We start from the raw sequence: 21,274 nt of genomic DNA on the forward strand, positions 1-21,274 counted from the left end.
GGAAACTCCTTGTCTCTCCATCCATTCTGATTGACGGCCTTGCTGGATCAAGTATCCTTGGCTGCATGTTCTTCTCTTTTAGTACCCTGCATATATCTTGCCAGCCCTTTCTGGCTTGCCAGGTCTCTGTGGACAGGTCTGATGTTATTCTGACATTCTTCCCTCAGTATGTAAGAAATCTCTTTCCCCTAGCTGCTTTCAGGGTTGTTTCCTTGTTTCTAAGATTTGCAAGGTTTGCTGTTATAGGTCGAGGTGTTGATCTATTCTCATTGATCTTGGGAGGGGTCCTCTCTGCCTCTTGGACATGAATGCTTGTTTCCTTCCTTAGATTAGGGAAGTTCTCAGCTACGATTTGCTCAAATACATCTTCTAGTCCTCTCTCTCTCCACCCCCTCAGGGATCCCAATAATTCTGATATTGGAACGTTTCATGGTGTCATTAATCTCTTTCAGTCTGATCTCCTGGGCTTTAAATAGTTTATCCCAGGCCTCCTCAGCTGCCTTCTTTTCTATCATCTTATCTTCTACCTCACTAATTCATTCTTCAGCTTCATTTACCCTGGCTGTCAGAGTATCCAGTGTAGGCTGCATCTCATTCATAGCATTTTTAATTTTGGCCTCATTAGATCTTAAATCTGCCCTTAGAGATTCTATATTGTTGCTAATATTTTTCTCAAGCCTAGATATTGACTTCATAATTGCTACCCTGAAGTCTATCTCTGACATCTTGCTTATATCCATATCCATTAGGTCTGTGGGAGAGGCCATAGTCTCTCATTCTTTTCTTTGTTGGGGGGTCCTCCTCTTAGTCATTCTGTTAAGGGGTGGTTGAGGGAATGTACAGAGTCCAAAGTATTAACCACCATTGAAGCAAGATGCATCTGTCTTATAGGGACCTTAGGTTTGTTGTCCTCTTGTTCTTCCAGGCGCTCTTCTGGGGAAGCGGCCTGCTGTGCTGTTATTCAGGCAACCCTGTTTGGGCAGAGTTGCTCTGCCCCCTGTCGGGGGGGGGGGGGGGCTCAGTGAAAACTGTTTTTTTTTTTTTTTTGAGCTTTTGTTCTCTGTTGGCTTTCCCTGGCAGGTTTCTGCATCTCTTCCAAATGTCAGAGCAGAAGTGACCGCCCTGAAACCTCTGTCCCAGAACAGAGAAATCGCAGTCTGCTCTTCACTGAGGTCTCCAGAACACACAGTCTCCATTTGTGTCTGTGTTGCTAAAAACTGCAACCTTCCCTGTTGTGCGCCAGCAACTTTCTCAGAGATCCATCCCAGGGCCAGGCACATCTCCACCTTTGTGCTTGTAAAACCACGAGCAGCCCCTGGTTCGCGAGCACACACCCCCGGCTCCTGGATCCTGTCTTGGGGCTGGAATAAAGTCCTTTTCTCCACCGCCACTGGTGTGCGAGTCTGTGCCTGGTCCCCAGCACAGGGCGCTTTTGCGCTCTGGTGTTATATCACCTTCCTGGTGTCAGCATATGGTGGCTCCCTCCCCCTTCTGTTTATTTTCCTATATCTGCCTGCAGAATCATGGCTCCGCCCTTCCTACCTCCCAACCATGGGAGATATTCTGCTTGTAGAATTCCAGATATATATTTTTACATCTCAGGCTGATTTCGTGGGTGTTCAGAATGGTTTGCTAGATATCCAGCTAAATTCAGGGGACTGGTTGAAATAGGATGCCCTACTCCTCTGCCATCTTGCCTCCTATACTCACTTTTTAGTATATCTTGAAATGTCAGATTGTGATACTTTCAGCTTTATTTTTCTTTTTCAAGATTACTTTGGCTCTTTGGGGTCTTTTATGGTTCCATACAAATTTTAGGATTATTTTTTCTAGTTCTGTGAAACATGCTTTTGGTATTTTGATAGAGATTGCATTAAATCTGTAGATTGTTTTGGATAGTATTGACATTTTAACAATAGAAAATATTTTTAAATAAAAGCAATAAGAAATATGTTTTTATTTTTTATTTTTATTTTTTCAAGTTTTTATTTAAATTCCAGTTAGTTAACATACAGTATAATATTAATTTCAGGTCTAGAATTTAGTGACTTACCACTTATATACCACACCCAGTGCTCATCATAAGTGCCTTCCTTAAGAGGGGTATTTTTAATCATAAGTAACTGGTTTCAAATCATGAAAGCATTCCAAAAATAATTTTTTCACTTCAAACATAAAAATAACATGTTCTTTTGTTCTTCTTTTATAACAAGTTTACCCATGTAAAACTGATTTTCGTATGAAGTTTATGTGTAGATCAGAATAAAATATTTATAGAAGCTGTATTGAACTATTAACTATTAGAAGACATCTAGATGCCACTCAAAAAAAATTTTAAGGGTTAAGTATAGTTTTGCAAGAACTTTAACCCTGACTTTAGAATGCTTTCTGAGAAAGTTTTTTCAGTTATTTAAAAAAATTCTTTGAACTCCCACTATGTACCTGGCACCATGCTGTAAGCTTTATATGTTTGCTCATTTGAATTCATGAGGATTCAATTGTATTTTAATAACCTCTAAGTTTGTGTGACAAAGTAATGTAGAATGCAAATATATTTTTCTGACCTTTAACTTAGCAAACTTAACTTGTAAATATTAAAGATAATTTAAAGGACCTAGTTCGTTCTTTGTCGTCTCACCTTTTTGAGATAATGTTTAGTTTCACTTAGTGAATGAGAGGCCTTTAAATTTCAGTTTACCAAATCTAATGATTAGAATGGCAATAGTTTTGTAATGAAAACAGCTCTGATGTGATAGTAAATGTGTAGACCTGGTGCTATTAAGTAGAGTGCTTAGAATTTCTATTCCTAAAGTTAAATTTCTTTACTCAAATTCTCTTTGATAAAATGAAAATACCATTAACAGGATCTTGAAATTTTTTAATAAGCCTATAATAAGAAGCTGTCTTTGTATTATATTATTGATTTCCTCATTACTTACTGTTTAACTAGTATAAAATTGTCCAGTGATTCTCAAAATGTGTTTCTACAATTGAATTGCTAGTTTAACCTTAATTTGAAAATCAGGTTTGCTCCCCTTAAATCTTAATAACTCAGAAACTTCTTTTTTGATTTCATAATAAGTGAAGAATTTGTTACTTAAAAATAAAAGAATAAAAAGCTAAAAACCTCAACCTGCTATCACTGGAATAAAGCATTATAGGGATCACTGTGTTTTCTTAAAGAAAGAAACTAAAAAAAAATTTTTCATATTAATAAGTGTAACAGCAATTTAATAAATATTATCAAGGGAGAAATTTTGATTTTGAAATAGGAAAGGACTGTACATGTTAACTCTATATAGGAATATTATTTTTATTGCTATAAAATTACTAAATTTCAAACTCTTATGTGTCAATAAATTATGAATGTTATGTTTAAAATGTAAGTTTGCTCTGGGCTTTCTTTCATTGAAGAATGGTTTGTGTACTCTAACCATTTGTAAAGTTGAATTCTGTTATATAGAGCTTATTTTTTAAAGCACATATTTGATTATACTACAGATCAAATCTCACCTTTAGAAACATAACCAATGCATACCTTAATGCTGAATAAGTAGTATGCACTTAACACATGCAAGATACTCTACTAAGCACTTACATTTTGGGGTTTTAGCATATATAAGTTGCTCTTTTAAACATGAGGATCTAAAATTTTAAAATTATTAATTATTCATTACTAGAATGTACCCTTCTTTTACAGACAACAAAACTCAATGATCTAAAAAGTTTTAAATTTTTCCTGAGAACTGATAACAAGGGAAATAATGCTTATCTGTCAGTAAGTAGAGCATTAAGCAAGGAAACTTACAAGGGGGACTAGAACAGTGCTTCAATATGGAATTATATTCTAAATTAACACTTTTCACCAAATTCACATATAAAATGAAAAAAAAAGAGATCCATGATGTTACAAAATTTTTATTACCTATTCTCCCATCACAATGAGATATATAATTGCAAACATAATTGCAGTATAACATTATTATTTCTTTCCTTGCACAAATTACTAGTTTTAGTGACTCCTTATAAATCTAGTTCAAATGAATACTGATTTTTAATTTAATGAAAAAAACAAACAAAAAAACTACCCAAATGTTTAATGCAGCTGCTAGCTTAAAATTGAATTAAATGGTCTTGAATTGTAATTATACTTGTTAAAAAAAATCTATGAATTCCAGCATAACTTCTTAGTAACACTCTTCCACTTGAATACCTTGATAATGTGTGAGGAATGACTTGTGTCATCTTTGTCATCCACATATATCCCAATTCAGAAAACAATGACTCAAGTGTTTGAGGGAAACATTGTTTGCATGAATGGATTAAAGATTCATTTATTCAATTGTTCTTTAGTGAATAAATTCCAAATACTGTTAACTTACACATAGTGTTTCTTAACATGGGATCAGTGGACAACCATTACATCTAAGGAGTATTAAATTGAGGGTAAGGTTATCCTTCTTACTCCCACCTCCAGTGTTTGGAAGAAGAAGATTATGCAAATAAAATTGTGAAAGAAAGATTTTTTATTGCTAGAAAAAGCTTAATGGTGTTTTAGAAGTGATATTGCACCTCAGAAAAGGAGCAATACATCCTTAAAAGCTTAACTACAACTTCTTTACTTTTCTCAAATTCTCTATAAATATTTCATGACAATTTAACAAAGTGTCATTGAAACTGTATAGGTGATTGATGTGACTCATGTAAGATCAACATGAAATGTTTGTAAATGTCAGCAAAATGTGACCATCTATAAGCATATAAGGATGGAGTTCCATGAAAGTGAAAAACAAACAGAAAAATGTTTATCTTATTCTTTGCTTTCTGGTATGCAATTACAAATTCATAGAAGAAATTTCCATTTGATTTTCCTTGGAGTTCATGTCATCAAAGGTCTAATTTACTTTTGACATTCACCCTTTCAAAGCCTTGGTCTCTTATTCACTGGATACATTTCCTCTATCATCTATGGAAAAATAATAGAGTCAAAATTTCTTAGCAAAATGATAATAAGTTTGGAAAGTATGGGCAGAACCTTGACCAAAAACTTTCTGTAGAAATTATAGGAGGCTATCAACTTGCATTGTCACCAAAGAGTTCTTGTTTACTCACATAAAGAAAAAAGCATTGTTGGTTTCCCATTTAACTGAATAAAATACTGATATAAAAACAAATATAATAAGATAGAGAATAAAAAAGAAGGAAAAAATAACAGATTAAGCTATAAATATATAAGGAGGGTACACCAGTAGCTCACTCTAAATGAAATAGTTTCTTTTTTTCTTTTAAATTCCACTATAGTTAAAATACAGTGTTATTTTAGTTTCAGGTATACAATACAGTGTTTCAACAAATTCATACACAACCAGTACTCAACATGACAAGTACACTCCTTAATCCCCTTCACCTATTTTACCCATCCCCCCACCCACCTCCCCTCTGTTAACCATTAGCTTCTTTTCTACACTTAAGAGTCTCTTTCTTGGTTTGAATCTCTTCCCCACCGTGGTTTTTTTTGTTTGTTTGTTTGTTTGTTTGTTTCTTAACTTCTACATATAAGTGAAATCATATGATATTTGTCTTTCTCTGACTGACTTACTTCACTTAATATTATACTGTCTAGCTCCATACATGTCTTTGCAAATGGCAAGATTTGATTCATTTTTATGTCTGAATAATATTAAATTGTGTAGGGGTGCCTGGGTGGCTGGATTGGCTAAGCACCCGACTCTTGATTTCTGCTCAGGTCATGATCTCAGTTTCATGATTTCGAGCCCCATGTTGGGCTCCATGCTCAATGGGGAGTCTGCATGAGATTCTCTCTCTCTATCTCACTCTGCTCCTCTCCCCAATCACTCTTTCTCTCTAAAAAATATAAATATTCCTCTCCCCAATCACTCTTTCTCTCTAAAAAATATAAATATTTTAAAAATGTGTATCTATACCACATCTTCTTTATCCATTCATCAGTCGATGGACACATGGACTACTTCTATAATTTTATTGCAAATAATGCTGCAATAAACATAAGGTTGCATGTATACCTATAATTATAATTTTTGTATTTTTTGGGTAAATACACAGTAGTATGATTACTAGATCATAGGGTAGTTCTATTTTTAACTTTTTGAGGAACCTCTATACAGGTTTCCACAGTCGATACACCAGTTTGCATTCTAACCAACAGTGCACAAGGGTTCCTTTTTCTCTACATCCTCAACAACACTTGTTTTTCTTGTTTTGTTGATGTTAGCAATTCTGACAGGTTTGAGGTGATATGACATTGTAGTTTTGATTTGCACTTTTCTGACAATGAGCGATATTGAGCATCTTTTTATGTGCCTATTGGCCATTTAGGTGTCTTCTTTGGAGATATGTCTGTTCATGTCTTCTGCCCATTTTTTAATTGAATTATTCATTTTTTGGGTGTTGAGTTTTATAAGCTCTTTATATATTTTGGATACTAACCCATCACTGGATGTGTCATTTGCAAATATCTTCTCCAATTCCATAGGTTTTCTTTTAGTTGTGCAGAAGCTTTTTGCTTTGATGTAATCCCAATAGTTTATTTTTGCTTTTATTTATTTTTTTGCCTCAGGAGACATATCTAGAAAAATGTTGCTATGGCCAATGTCAGAAAACTTACTGCCTCTGCTCTTTTTTTTAAAAAAAATATTTTATTTATTTATTTGACAGAGAGAGAGAGAAAGAGAGAGAGCACAAGCAGGGGGAGTGGCAGGCAGAGGGAGAGAGAGAAGTGGGCTGCCCACAGAGCAGGGGGAGCCTGATGTGGGGCTTGATCCCAGGACCCTGGAATCATGACCTGAGCCAAAGGCAATTGCTTAACCAACTGAGCCACCCAGGTGATTTCTATGGTTTCAGGTCTCACATTTAGGTCTTTAATCCATTTTAATTTTGTTTTTGTCTATGGAGAAAGAAAGTAGTCCAGTTTCACTCTTTTGTATGTAGCTGTCCAGTTTTCCCAACATCATTTTTGAAGAGACTATCTTTTTCCTATTGGATATTTTTCCTGTTTTGTCAAAGACTAATTAGCCATATAATTGTGGGTTTATTTCTGGGTTTTCTGTTCTGTCCATTGATCTATGTGTCTATTTTTATGCCTGTACCATACTGTTTTGATTATTACAGCTTTGTAATACAATTTGAAGTATGGAATTGTGATGACTCCAGCTTTGCTTTCTTTACCAAAGTTGATTTGTCTCTTCAGGGTCTTTTGTGGTTCCATATAAATTTTAAGATTGTTCTAGTTCTGTGAAAAATGTTGGTGGTGTTTTGATAGGATTTGCATTAAATGTGTAGATTGCTTTAGGTAGTATAGATATTTTAATAATATTTGTTCCACCAATCCATGAGCATGGGGTATCTATCCATTTCTTTATGTCATCTTCAATTTCTTTCATTCTTGTTTATAGATTTCAGAGTACAGGTCTTTGATCTCTTTGGTTAGGTTCACTCTTAAGTATCTTATTGTTTTTGGTGCAATTTTAAGTGGGATTGTTTTCTTATTTTCTGTTTCCGGTACCTCATTATTGGTATACAGAATTGTAACAGAATTCTTTTTTTTTAAGATTTTATTTATTTATTTGCTAAAGAGAAAGACAGTGAGAGAGGGAACACAAGCAGGGGGAGTGGGAGAGGGAGAAGCAGGCTTCCCGCTGAGCAGGGAGCCGGATGCGGGGCTCAATCCCAGGACCCTGGGATCATGACCTGAGCCAAAGGCCGGCGCTTAACAACTGAGCCACCCAGGTGCCCCTGTAACAGAATTCTTCACATTAATTTGTATCTTGCAACTTTTCTGAATTCATTTATCAGTTCTAGTAGCTTTTTGTTGGACTCTTTAGGGTTTTCTGTATATAGTATCTTGGCATCTGCAAATAGTGAAAATTTTACTTCTTCCTTACCAATTTAGATGCTTTTTATTTCTTTTTGTTGTTTGATTGTTGTGGCTAGTATTTCCAGAATTATGTTGAATAAAAGTGGTGAGAGTGGACACCCTTGACTACTTCCTGACCTTGGGGGGAAAGTTCTCAGTTTATCAGCGTTTAGTATGATGCTTACTGTGGGTTTTCATATATGGCCTTTATTATGTTGAGGTAAACATAAACCCTACTTTGTTTAGGGTTTTTATTCTAAATAGATGTTGTATTTTGTCAAATCATTTTTCTACATCTATTTAGATGATCATATGGTTTGTATCCTTTCTCTTATTGATGTGATGTTATCATAGTGAATGATTTGTGGATATCATTCTTGCATCCTTGGACTAAATCCTGCTTGAATGGGATGATTCAACTGGGAAGGTGAATGATTTTTTTTAAATATATTGTTGGTTTCTGTTTGCTAGTATTTTGTTGAGGATTTTTGCATCTATATTCATCAGGGATATTGGTCTGTAGTTCTCCTTTTTTTTGTGGTGTCTTTACCTAGTTTTGGTATCAGTGTGATACTTGCTTCATAGAATGATTTTGGAAGTTTTCTTTCCTTTTCTATTTTTTGGAATAGTTTGAGAAGAAGAGGTATTAACTCTTCTTTAAATATTTGGTATAATTCGCCTGTGAAACAATCTGGTCCTGGAATTTTGTTTGTGGGGAATTTTTTGATTACTGACTCAATTTCTTTCCTTATTATTGGTCTGTTTAAGTTTTCTATTTTTTTGTTTCAATTTTGGTAATTTTTTTGAAGATTTTATTTATTTGACAGAGAGAGACACAGCGAGAGAGGGAACACAAGCAGGGGGAGTGGGAGAGGGAGAAGCAGGCTTCCCGCTGAGCAGGGAGCCTGATGCGGGGCTCGATCCCAGGACCCTGGGATCATGACCTGAGCCGAAGGCAGACGCTTAACGACTGAGCCACCCAGGTGCCCCTCAATTTTGGTAATTTATATGTTCCCAGGAATTTATCCATTTCTTCTTGTTTGTCCAATTTGTTGGCATATAGTTTTTCATAATATTCTCTTACATTTGTTCATATTTCTGTGGTGTTGGCTGTTATTTCTCCTCTCTCATGTGTGATTTTGTTTAGATGGTTCCTTTCTTTTTTCTTTTCTTTTTTTTTTCTTTTTGATGAGTTTGGCTAGAGGATTATCCATTTTGTAGGTCCTTTCAGAGAACCAGATCCTGGTTTCATTGATCTGTTCTCTGTTGTTGTTTTTGTTTGTTTTTAATTTCTATGTCATTTATTTCTGTTCTAATCTTTATTATTTCCTTCCTCTACTGGCTTTAGGCTTCATTTGTTTTTCCTTTCCTAGTTCCTTTAGGTGTAAGGTCAGGTTGTTTTATTTGAGATTTTTCTTACTTCTTAAGATAGGCCTCTGCTGCTTTATATTTCCCTCTTAGGACCGTGTTTGTTGTATCCCAAAGGTATTGGTTTCATTTTCATTTGTTCCTATGTATTTTTTAAATTTCTTCTTTGATTTCATGTTTGACCCATTCATTGTTAATAGTATGTTGCTTTACCTCCATGTTATTTGTGGTATTCCCCAATTTTTTCTTGTGGTTGACTTCAAGTTTCATAGTGTTGTGGTCAAAAATATGCATGGTATGATCTCAGTCTTTTTGTACTTGTTGAGGCCTAATTTGTAACCTAATATGTGATATATTCTGGAAAATGTTCCATGTGCACTTGTAAAGAATGTGTATTCTGCTGTTTTAGGATAGAATGATCTGCATATATCTGTTAAATTCATCTGTTCCAATGTATCATTCAAAGCCACTGTTTCCTTGTTTATTTTCTGTTCAGATGTTCTGTTCACCAAAGCAAGTGGGGTGTTAGAGGCCCTAGTATTGTATTAGTATTGATTAGTTCCTTTATGTTTGTTATTAACTGTTTTATGTATTTGAGCACTGCATAAATATTAAAATTGTCATATCTTCTTGTTTCAATCTGCAGGTATCTTTAGGTCTAAGATGTGTAGGAATAATATAGATGAGTCTTGTTATTTTTAATCTGTTCTGTCACCCTATTTCTTTTGATTGAAACTTTTAGCCCATTTACATTCAAAGTAATTTTTTAAAATATTATATTTATTTATTTGAGAGAGAGTGAGAGAGAGCGAGAGTGCAGGGGAAGGAGCAGATGAAGAAAGATAAGCAGACTCTCTACTGAGCACAGAGCCCAAAATGTGGCTCGATTTCATAACCCTGAGATCATGACCTGAGCTGAAATCACAAGGTGTTCACGTAACTGACTGAGCCAACCAGGTGCCCCCCAAATAATTATTGATGGGTGTGTATTTATTGCCATTTTGCTACCTGATTTGTTGTTGTTTTTGTAGTTTTTCTGTCTCTCATGGTTTGCTGGGGATTTTTAGTGATATATTTTTGTATCTTACTCTTTATTTTTTGCATACCTATTAGTGCTTTTGTTTAGAATAATAAACACCTTTATTACATGTTCAAAGATAGAAAGTAGGAAGATTTATTTGCCTTTCTGAGATTTTCTTTTCCTCGGATGGAAGTTTACCTCCTTGTCCTCTAGCATATAGCCATCTTCTTGGCCACATTGGCCTGTTTTTGAAATGAGGCATGCAAGAAGCTTGCCCTGCTGGCACTGCTCCTCTGGAAAACTGCTGATTTTGGCATTTTTTTCTTTCATTATATTTATTTTGAATTTTCTGAGTTTTTTTTTTTTTAATTTCTTTCTCCCTTGGTGTCAGCTTGCCCCCCTTCTTGTGGCCAAGGGGCAGTGCATAGCAGGACTCATACCACTGTGGGTTGTCAATGAGCATGATACAGTTCTTCACCAGGATCTTTGTGTGGACTAGTTCCTTGTTGGATGCATTGTAGACAACACTTTAATCCTTGTTTTACACATACAACAGTCAGAGCCCCAGACAAAGTTCCCCACATCCAGCCTCAAAGCATGGTTCTTCTTGTTGGCTCCCCACATGTAGACTGTATGAATGTGGCAGGGGCCAATCTTAGTGTTGAGAGTGGGGCATCCTTGCTCATACTTCTGCTTTTTATGGTAGGACTTTCTCTTGCCCCCAATATTGTGGTGCTTGTGCCAGTTGTCCTGAGAGATTCCCATCACTTGGCACTAGTTGTAAAAGAAGTATTACTGTTTTTTGATTTGTGGTTACCATTCACCTTACATATAACATCTCCTGCATATAGCAGTCTATATTAACTAGACAGTTGCTTATTTTTGAACTCACTCTTTACTCTTTTCCCCTCCATGGTTTAGATATTTGGTATCATATTTTACATCCTTTTACTTTGTGCTTCCAATTTTTCTTACTCTTACTTACTGTTTTTTGTTTTCCACTCACAGAATCCCACCTAACATTTCTTGCAGGGCTGTTTTAGTGGTCATGAATTCTTTTAAGTCTGTTTACCTGGGAAACTCTTTATCTCTCCTTCTATTCTGAATGACATCCTTGTTGAATAGAATATTTTTGGCTGCAGATTTTTCTTTTCAGCACTTCAAATACATCATGCCACTCACTTCTGGCCTGCAAATCTGCTGAAACACCTGAAATAATTATGGGGTTTCTTCTGTATGTAAATGTGTTTTCTCTTACAATCTTTAAAATGATCTCTGTGCCTCCTGAATCTGGATCTGTTTCCCTCCCCAGATTTGGGAAATTTTCAAGTATTGTTTCTTCAAATATGATTTCTGCCCACCTTCCTCTCTCCTCCTGGGATCCTTATAATGTGAATATTGCTATGCTTGATGGAGGAACCATTTCTTAAAGTTTATTCTCATTATGAAGTATTTGTTTATCTCTCACATGCTCAGCTTCATTATTTTCAATTACTCTGTCTTCCAGATCATTGTTATGTTCCTCGGTTTCCTGTTGCATATTATTTATTCCATCTATTATATTTTTAATTTCACTTATTGAGTTCTTCATCTCTGATATGTTATTTTTTATCTCTTTGTCAAGGGTCTCACTGATGTCCTCCACCCTTTACTGAAGTCCAGTGAGTATCTATTTTTCCATGTTTTCTTATAATTTAAATTCCAGTTAGTTAACATACAGTGAAATATTAGTTTTAGGCTTACAATATAGTGATTAACCCTTCCATAAAACACCCAGTGCTCATCACAACAAGTGCGCTTCTTAATCCCCATCACCTATTTAACCTGTCTCTCTGCCCCCCTCCCCTTTGGCAACCATCACTTTGCTCTCTATACTTAAGAATCTGTTTGTTGTCTTGCCTCCTTCTCTTTATTTTCCCCTTATGCTTATTTGTTTTGTTCCTGAAATTCCACATATGAATGAAATCATATGGTATTAGCATATGGTATTTGTCTTTCTCTGATTGATTTTTATCACTTAGCATATTATTCTATCTCTACCCATGTCATTGCAAGTGGCAAGATTTCATTCTTTTTATGGCTAATATTCCATTATATATACCACTTCCTCTTTATCCATTCATCATGGGTGCACATTTGGGCTCTTTCTATAATTTGGCTATTGTTGATAATGATGCTATAAACATTAGGGTGCATGAGTCCCTTTGAATCAGTGTTTTTAAATCTTTGGGTAGATACCTGGTAGTGCAATCACTGGACCATAGGGTAGTTGTATTTTTAACTTTTTGAGGAAGTTGCATACTATTTTCCAGAGTGCCTGCAACAGTTTACATTCTCATTAACAAGGCAAGAGGGTTTCCCTTTCTCCCCATCCTCTCTGGCACCTGTTGTTTCTTGTGTTGTTGATTTTAGACATTCTGACAGGTGTGAGGTAATGTCTCATTATAGTTTTGACTTCTATTTCCTTGATGATGAGTGAGGTTGAGCATTTTTTCATGTGTCAGTTGGCCATCTGGGTATCTTGTTTGGAAAAAATGTCTATTCATGTCTTATGCCCATTTTTCATTGAATTATTCATTTTTAGGGTGTTGAGTTTTATAAGTTCTTTTTATATTTTGGATAATAACCCTTTATAAGATCTGCCATTTGCAAATATCTTCTCCCATTTACAGGGTGCCTTAGAGTTTGGTTGATATTTTTCCCTTCATTGTGCAGAATCTTGTTATTTTGATGAAATCCCAATAATTTATTTTTGCCTTTTTTTCCCTTCCTCCAGAGACATATCTAGAAAGAAGTTATTTTGGCGTATGTAAAAACGGTTACAGCCAGTGTTCTTCTCTTGGATTTTTAAGGTTTTAGGTCTCGCATTTAGGTCATTCATCCATTTAGAATTTATTTTTATGAATCATGTAACAAAGTGGCCCAGTTTCATTCTTTGCATATTGCTGTCCAGTTTTCCCAACAGCATTTGTTGAAAAGACTCTTTTTCTCATTGGATATTCTTTCTTGTTTTGTTAAAGATTAATTTACTATATAGTTATAGGTTTATTTCTGGGTTTTCTATTCTCTTCCACTGAAATGTGTCTATTTTTATGCCAGTGCCATACTGTTTTGATCATTACAGCTTTTTAATATAACTTGAAGTTCGGATTGCAATGCCTCCAACTTCACTTTTCTTTTTCAAGCCTGCTTTGGCTGATTTGGGGTATTCTGTAGTTCCATGTAAATTTTAAGACTGTTTGTTCTAGCTTTGTGAAAAATGTTGGTGGTATTTTGATAAGGATTGCATTAAATGTGTATATTGCTTTCAGTAGTACAGATATTTTACCAATATTGCTTTTTCCAATCCATGAGCATGGAATATTTTCCCATTTCTTTGTTTCATTTTCAATTTCTTTCATTAGCGTTTTATAGTTGTCAGAGTACAGTTCTTTCACCTCTTTAGTTAGATTTATTCCTATTCCTAGGTATCTTATTGTTTTTGGTGCAATTGTAAATGGGATTGATTCCTTAATTTTCCTTCTGCTGTTTCATTATTGGTATATAGAAATGCAACAGATTTCTGTACATTGATTTTTTTTTTACTTAATCTTTTTCTTTATTAACATATAATGAACTATTTGTTTCAGAGGTACAAGTCTGTGATTCATCAGTCTTACACAATTCACAACACTCACCACAGTATATACCCTCCCCAAAGTCCATCACCCAGCCACTCCATCCCTCCCACTACCCTCCATTCCAGCAACCGTCAGTTTGTTTCCTGAGATTAAGAGTCTCTTATGGTTTGTCTCCCTCTTTGGATTCATCTTGTTTCATTTTTCCTTCCCTGCCCCTACGATCCTCTGTCTTGTTTCTCCCAAATTATATCAGTGAGATCATATGATACTTATCTTTCTCTGATTGACTTATTTATATCCTGTGAGTTTACTGAATTCATTCATCATTTCTAGCAGTTTCTCATGGTGTCTTTTGTGTTTTCTATATAGAATATCATGTGATCTGCAAATAGTGAAGGCTTTACTTTTGCTGTAGATTTCGAAGGCTTTTATTTCTTTTTGTCGTCTGATGCTGTGCCTAGGACTTCCAGTATTATGTTGAACAATAGTGGTGACAGTGGACATCCTTGTCTTGTTCCTGACCTTGGAAGTAAAACTCTCAGATTTTCCCCACTGAAGATGATATTAGCTGTGGGTTTTTCACAAATGGCTTTTATGATATTGAGATATGTTCCCTCTAACCCTATTTTGTATGAGGGTTTTTATCATGAATGGATGTTGTACATTGTCAAATGTTTTTTCTGCATCTATCGAAAGAATCATAAGTTTCTTACCTTTCTTTTACTTATTTATTTTTTTAAAGATTTTATTTATTTATTTGACAGAGAGACATAGCAAGAGAGGGATCACAAGCAGGGACAGTGGGAGAGGGAGAAGCAGGCTTCCCACTGAGCAAGGAGCCCAATGTGGGGCTCAATCCTAGGACCCTGGGATCATGACCTGAGCCGAAGGCAGACACTTAACGACTGAGCCACCCAGGCGCCCCTTACCTTTCTTTTATTAACATAAATTGATTGACTTGCAAATACTGAACTACACTTGGAGCCCAGGAATACATCGCACTTGATCACAGTGAATGTTTTTTAATTTACTGTAGGCTTCAGTTTGCTAGTATTTTATTGAGAATTTTTGCATCCATACTCATCAGGAATATTGGCTGGTAGTTCTCTTTTTTGATAGATTCTTTTTTTTTTAATTATGTTATGTTAATCACCATACATTTCATCATTAGTTTTTTTTAATTTTTATTTTTTATTGTTATGTTAATCACCATATATTACATCATTAGTTTTTGATGAAGTGTTCCATGATTCATTATTTGCGTATAACACACAGTGCTCCATTCACTACATGCCCTCTTTAATACCCATCACCAGGCTAACCCATCCACCCACCGCCCTCCCTTCTAGAACCCTCAGTTTGTTTCTCAGAGTCCATAGTCTCTCATGGATCGTCTCCCCCTCTAATTTCTCCTCCTTGCTTTTTCCCTTCCTGCTATATTCTTCTTTATTTCTTTTTTGATTTTAACATACAATGTATTATTTGTTTCAGAGGTACGTGTCTGTGATTCAACATTCTTACACAATTCACAGCACTCACCACAGGACATACCCACCCCAATGTCAATCACCCAACCACCCCATCCCTTCCACCCCCACCACTCCAGCAACCCTCAATTTGTTTCCTGAGGTTAAAAATTCCTCATATCAGTGAGATCATATGATATATGTCTTTCTCTGATTGACTTATTTTGCTCAGCATAATACCCTCCAGTTCCATCCACGTCCCTACAAATGGCAAGATTTCATTTCTTTTGATGGATGCATAAAATTCCATTGTGTATATATATACCACTTCATCTTTATCCATTCATCTGTCGATGGACATCTTGGCTCTTTACATAGTTTGGCTATTGTGGACATTACTGCTATAAACATCGGGGTGCATGTACTCCTTTGGATCCCCACATTTCTATCCTTGGGGTAAATACCCGGTAGTGCAATTGCTGGGTTGTACGGAAACTCTATTTTCAACTTTTTGAGGAACCTCCATACTGTTTTCCAGAGTGGCTGCACCAGCTTGCATTCCCACCAAAAGTGTAGGAGGGTTCCCCTTTCTCCACATCCCCGCCAACATCTGTCGTTTCCTGACTTGTTAATTTTAGCCATTCTGACTGGTGTGAGGTGGTATCTCATTGAGGTTTTGATTTGGATTTCCCTGATGCCAAGCGACGTTGAGCGCTTTTTCATATGTCTTTTGGCCATTTGGATGTCTTCTTTGGAAAAATGTCTATTCATGTCTTCTGCCCATTTCTTGTTTAGATCATTTGTTCTTTTGGTGTTGAGTTTAATAAGTTCTTTATAGATTTTGGATAGTAGCCCTTTATTTGATATGTCATTTGCAAATATCTTCTCCCATTCTGTTGGTTGTCTTTTGGTTTCCTTGACTGTTTCTTTTGCTGTGCAAAAGCTTTTTATCTTGATGAGGTCCCAATAGTTCATTTTTGTCCTTGCTTCCCTTGCCTTTGGTGGTGTTTCTATGAAGATTTTGCTGCAGCTGAGGTCGAAGAGGTTGCTGCCTGTGTTCCTTAGGATTTTGGTGGACTCCTGTCTCACATTTAGGTTTTTCACCATTTTGAGTCTATTTTTGTGTGTGGTGTAAGGAAATGGTCCAGTTTCATTCTTCAGCATGTGGCTGTCCAATTTTCCCAACATCATTTGTTGAAGAGACTGTCTTTTTTCCATTGGACATTCTTTCCTGCTTTGTCGAAGATTAGTTGACCATAGAGTTGAGGGTCCATTTCTGGGCTCTCTATTCTGTTTCATTGATCTATGTGTCTGTTTAGGTGCCAGTACCATACTGTATTGATGATGACAGCTTTGTAATAGAGCTCGAAGTCTGGAATTGTGATGTCACCAGCTTTGCTTTTCTTTTTCCACATTTCTCTGGCTATTCGGGGTCTTTTCTGGTTCCATACAAATTTTAGGATTATTTGTTCCATTTCTTTGAAAAAAGTGGATGGTATTTTGATAGGGATTGCATTAAATGTGTAGATTGCTCTAGGTAGCATGGACATCTTCACAATATTTGTTCTTCCAATCCATGAACATGGAACGTTTTTCCATTTCTTTGTCTCTTCCTCAATTTCTTTCATGAGTATTCTATAGTTTTCTGAGTACAGATTCTTTGCCTCTTTGGTTAGATTTATTCCTAGGCATCTTATGTTTTGGGTGCAACTGTAAATGGGATTAACTCCTTAATTTCTCTTTCTTCTGTCTTGTTGGTGTATAGGAATGTCACTGATTTCTGGGCATTGATTTTATATCTTGTCAGTTTACTGAATTCCTGTATGGGTTCTAGAAGTTTTGGGGTGGAATACTTTGGGTTTTCCACATAAAGTATCATATCATCTGCAAAGAGTGAGAGTTTCACTTCTTTGCTGATTCAGATGTCTTTTATTTATTTTTGTTGTCTGATTACTGTGGCTAGGACTTCTAATACTATGTTGAATAGCAGTGGTGATAGTGGACGTCCCTGCTGTGTTCCTGACCTTAGGGGGAAAGCTCTCTGTTTTTCCCCATTGAGAATGATATTTGCTGTGGGTTTTTCATAGATGGCTTTTATGATATTGAGGTATGTAGCCTTTATCCATATACTCTTGGTATTGAAGTATTTATCCTCTATCCCTATACTTTGAAGAGTTTTGATCAAGAAAGGATGCTATACTTTGTCAAATGCTTTTTCTGCATCTATTGAGAGGATCATATGGTTCTTGTTCTTTCTTTTGTTAATGTATTGTATCACATTGATTGATTTGCAGATGTTGAACCAACCTTGCAGCCCAGGGATAAATCTCACTTGGTCTTGGTGAAAAATCTTTTTAATGTACTGTTGGATCCTATTGGCTGGTATTTTGGTGAGAATTTTTGCATCCATGTTCATCGAGGATATTGACCTGTAATTCTATTTTTTGATGGTGTCTTTGGTTTTGGGATCAAGGTAATGCTGGCCTCATAAAACGAGTTTGGAAGTTTTCCTTCCATTTCTATTTTTTGGAACAATTTCAGAAGAATAGGTATTAATTCTTCTTTAAATGTTTGGTAGAATTCCCCTGAAGCCATCTGGCCCTGAGCTCTTGATTCTTGGGAGATTTTTGATGACTGCTTCAATTTCCTTAGTGGTTATAGGTTTGCTCAGGTTTTCTATTTCTTCCTGGTTCAGTTTGGGTAGTTGATACATCTCTAAGAATGCATTCATTTCTTCCAGATTATCCAATTTGCTGGCATATATCTCCTCAGAATATGTTCTTATAATTGTTTGTATTTCTTTGGTGTTGTTTGTGATCTCTCCTCTTTCATTCATGATTTTATTTATTTGGGTCCTTTCTCTTTTCTTTTTGATAAGTCTGGCCAGGGCTTTATCAGTGTTGTTAATTCTTTCAAAGAACCATCTCCTAGTTTTGTTGATCTGTTCTACTGTTCTTTTGGTTCTATTTCATTGATTTCTCATCTGATCTTTATTATTTCTCTTCTCCTGCTCGGTTTAACCTTTATTTGCTGTTCTTTCTCCAGCTCTTTTAGGTGTAGGGTTTGTTTGTGTATTTGAGACCTTTCTTGTTTCTTGAGAAAGCCTTGTATTGCTATAATCTTTCCTCTTAGGACTGCCTTTGCTGCATGCCAAAGATGTTGAACAGTTGCGTTTTCATTTTCATTTGTTTCCATGAATTTTTAAAATTCTTCTTTAATTTCCTTGTTGACCCATTCATTCTTTAGTAGGATGCTCTTTAGCCTCCATGTATTTGAGTTCTTTCCGACTTTCCTCTTGTGATTGAGTTCTAGTTTCAAACCATTGTGGTCTAAAAATATGCAGGGAATGATCCCAGTCTTTTGGTACTGTTTGAGACCTGATTTGTGACCTAGGATGTGATCTATTCTAGAGAATGTTCCATGTGCCCTAGAGAAGAATATGTATTCTGTTGCTTTGGGATGGAATGTTCTGAATATTGCTGTAAAATCCATTTGGTCCAGTATGTCATTTAAAATCTTTATTTACTTGTTGATCTTTTGCTTAGATGATCTGTCCATTTCAGTAAGGGGGGTGTTAATGTCCCCCACTATTATTGTATTGTTGTCATTGTGTTTCTTTGCTTTTGTTATTAATTGGCTTATATAACTGGCTGCTCCCATGTTAGGGGCAGAGATATTTACAAGTGTTAGATCTTCTTGTTGGATAGACCCTAAGTAGGATATAGTGTCCTTCTTCATCTCTTATTATAGTCTGGTTTAAAATCTAATTTGTCTAATATAAGGATTGCCACCCCAGCTTTCTTTTGGTGTCCATTAGCATGGTAAGTATTTTTCCACCCCCTCACTTTCAATCTGGTGGTGTCTTTGGGTCTAAATTGAGTCTCTTGCAATGGGTCTTGTTTTTTTTATCCATTCTGATAGGCTGTGTCTTTTGATTGGGGCATTTAGCCCATTTACATCCAGGTTAACTACGGAAAGGTATGAATTTAGTGCCATTTTATTGCCTGTAAGGTGACTGTTACTGTATATTTTCTGTGTTCCTTTCTGGTTTATGTTACTTTTAGGCTCTCTCTTTGCTTAGAGGACCCCTTTCACTATTTCTTTTATGGCTCGTTTGGTTTTGCAAATTCTTTTAATTATTTTTTGTTTTGGAAGCTTTTTATCTCTCCTTCTATTTTCAGTGACAGCCTAGCTGGATATACTATTCTTGCTTGCATATTTTTCTCATTTAGTGCTCTGAATATATCATGCCAGTCCTTCCTAGCCTGCCAGGTCTCCATGGATAGGTGTGCTGCCAATCTAATGTTTCTACCATTGTAGATTACAGATCTCTTCTCCCTAGGTGCTTTCAGGATTTTCTCTTTGTCTCTGAGACTCGTAAGTTTTACTGTTAGATGTCAGGGTGTTGACCTATTTTTAATAATTTTGAGGGGGGTACTCTGTCTCTCCTGGATTTTGATGCTTGTTTCCTTGCCCAAATTAAGGAAGTTCTCTGCTATAATTTGCTCCAATATACCTTCTGCCCCCCTCTCTCTTTCTTCTTCTGGAATCCCAATTATTCTAATGTTGTTTCATCTCATGGTATCACTTATCTCTCCAATTCTGCCCTCGTGATCAGTAGTTGTTTATCTCTCTTTTTCTCCGCTTCTTTATTTTCTGTCATTTTGTCTTCTATATCACTAATTCTCTCTTCTGCCTCATTTATCCTAGTAGTTAGAGCCTCCATTTTTAATCGCACCTCATTAATAGCCTTTTTGATTTCGACTTGGTTAGATTTTAGTTCTTTTATTTCTCCAGAAATTGTTTCTCTAATATCTTCCATGCTTTTTTCAAGCCCAGCTAGTATCTTTAGAATCATCATTCTGAACTCTAGTTCCAACATCTTATGTCCCTGTTGATTAGGTCCCTGGCAGTCGGTACTGCTTCTTGTTCTTTTTTTTGAGATGATTTTTTCTGTCTTGTCATTTTGTCCAGAGGAGAATAAATGAATGAGAGAACATAATGCTAACAGGGTAACAACGACCCCAGAAAAATATACACTAAACAAATCAGAAGAGACCTGAAACCGGGGGAAAAGAAAGGGAAAGAAAGAAGAAAGAAAAAAATAAAATGATAAAAAACAAACAAACAAACAAAAACAGAATATGATCAAATATGATCAGGCTGGTGCATAGATCAGTGCCACACACTAGATTTTGGGTGTATTTTGGTCTGTTAGAAGAAAGTGCCTCCCAAAATTTTAAAGAAAAAAAAAGCTTATATATGTACAAATATAAGGGTAAATACGATGATGGGATGGAATATGACTCTGAAGATGAAAATAATAAAATATTTTATAAAAGGAATTGATAAGAAGTTGGTTGAAAAAAGAAAGAAGAGGATTTAAAAAAAAGGGAGAGAATGTGATCAGGCAGGAGAGTAGAACAAAGCCATACACTAGAGATTTAGGGTATATTTTAGTCTGTTAGAAAAAACTGTATTCCAAATTTTAAAGAGAAAACAACTTATATATATATATATATACTAAAACTAAGGTTAACTACTATGAAGGGATAGAATATGATTCTAAAAATGAAAAATGGAAAAGATTTCTTAAAAAAGGGATTGTAAGTTGTTGGTTGAAAAAGGGAAAAAGAAAAATAAAAAAAAGGAAATTAAAAAAATTAACTGTGAAAGACTAAAGAATCAGGTGAAAAAAGTCATGAATTCTATGTGCTGTGTTCCTCTAGTGCTGGTTTTCTGCCGTTCTCATTGATTGGTAAATTTGGTCTTGGCTGGCTGTTCTTGCTGATATTCTCAGGGAGGGGACTGTTGCCATGGTTCTCAAATGTCTGCTGGTCGCCAAATTGCCCTGCCCTTGCCAGGGCCGGGCTAAGTAATCTGTTCTGGTTTGCTCTTGGGAGCT

The 21,274-nt window shown here is 35.8% G+C and overlaps 1 protein-coding gene and 1 pseudogene across 1 annotated transcript in view; one reads left to right on the top strand and one right to left on the bottom strand.

Moving 5' to 3' along the window:
* Window positions 1–21,274, top strand: part of DACH2 (dachshund family transcription factor 2) — a 907,788-nt gene that overhangs the window by 315,611 nt on the left and 570,903 nt on the right. The window lies entirely within an intron of this gene.
* On the bottom strand, window positions 10,437–11,048 carry LOC112829156 (small ribosomal subunit protein eS8 pseudogene; annotated as a pseudogene).

Source organism: Callorhinus ursinus, unplaced genomic scaffold (genome assembly GCF_003265705.2).
Source record: "Callorhinus ursinus isolate GAN/ISIS: 27379988/994484 unplaced genomic scaffold, GSC_fseal_2.0 scaffold40, whole genome shotgun sequence".
NCBI classification, from domain to species: domain Eukaryota; kingdom Metazoa; phylum Chordata; class Mammalia; order Carnivora; family Otariidae; genus Callorhinus; species Callorhinus ursinus.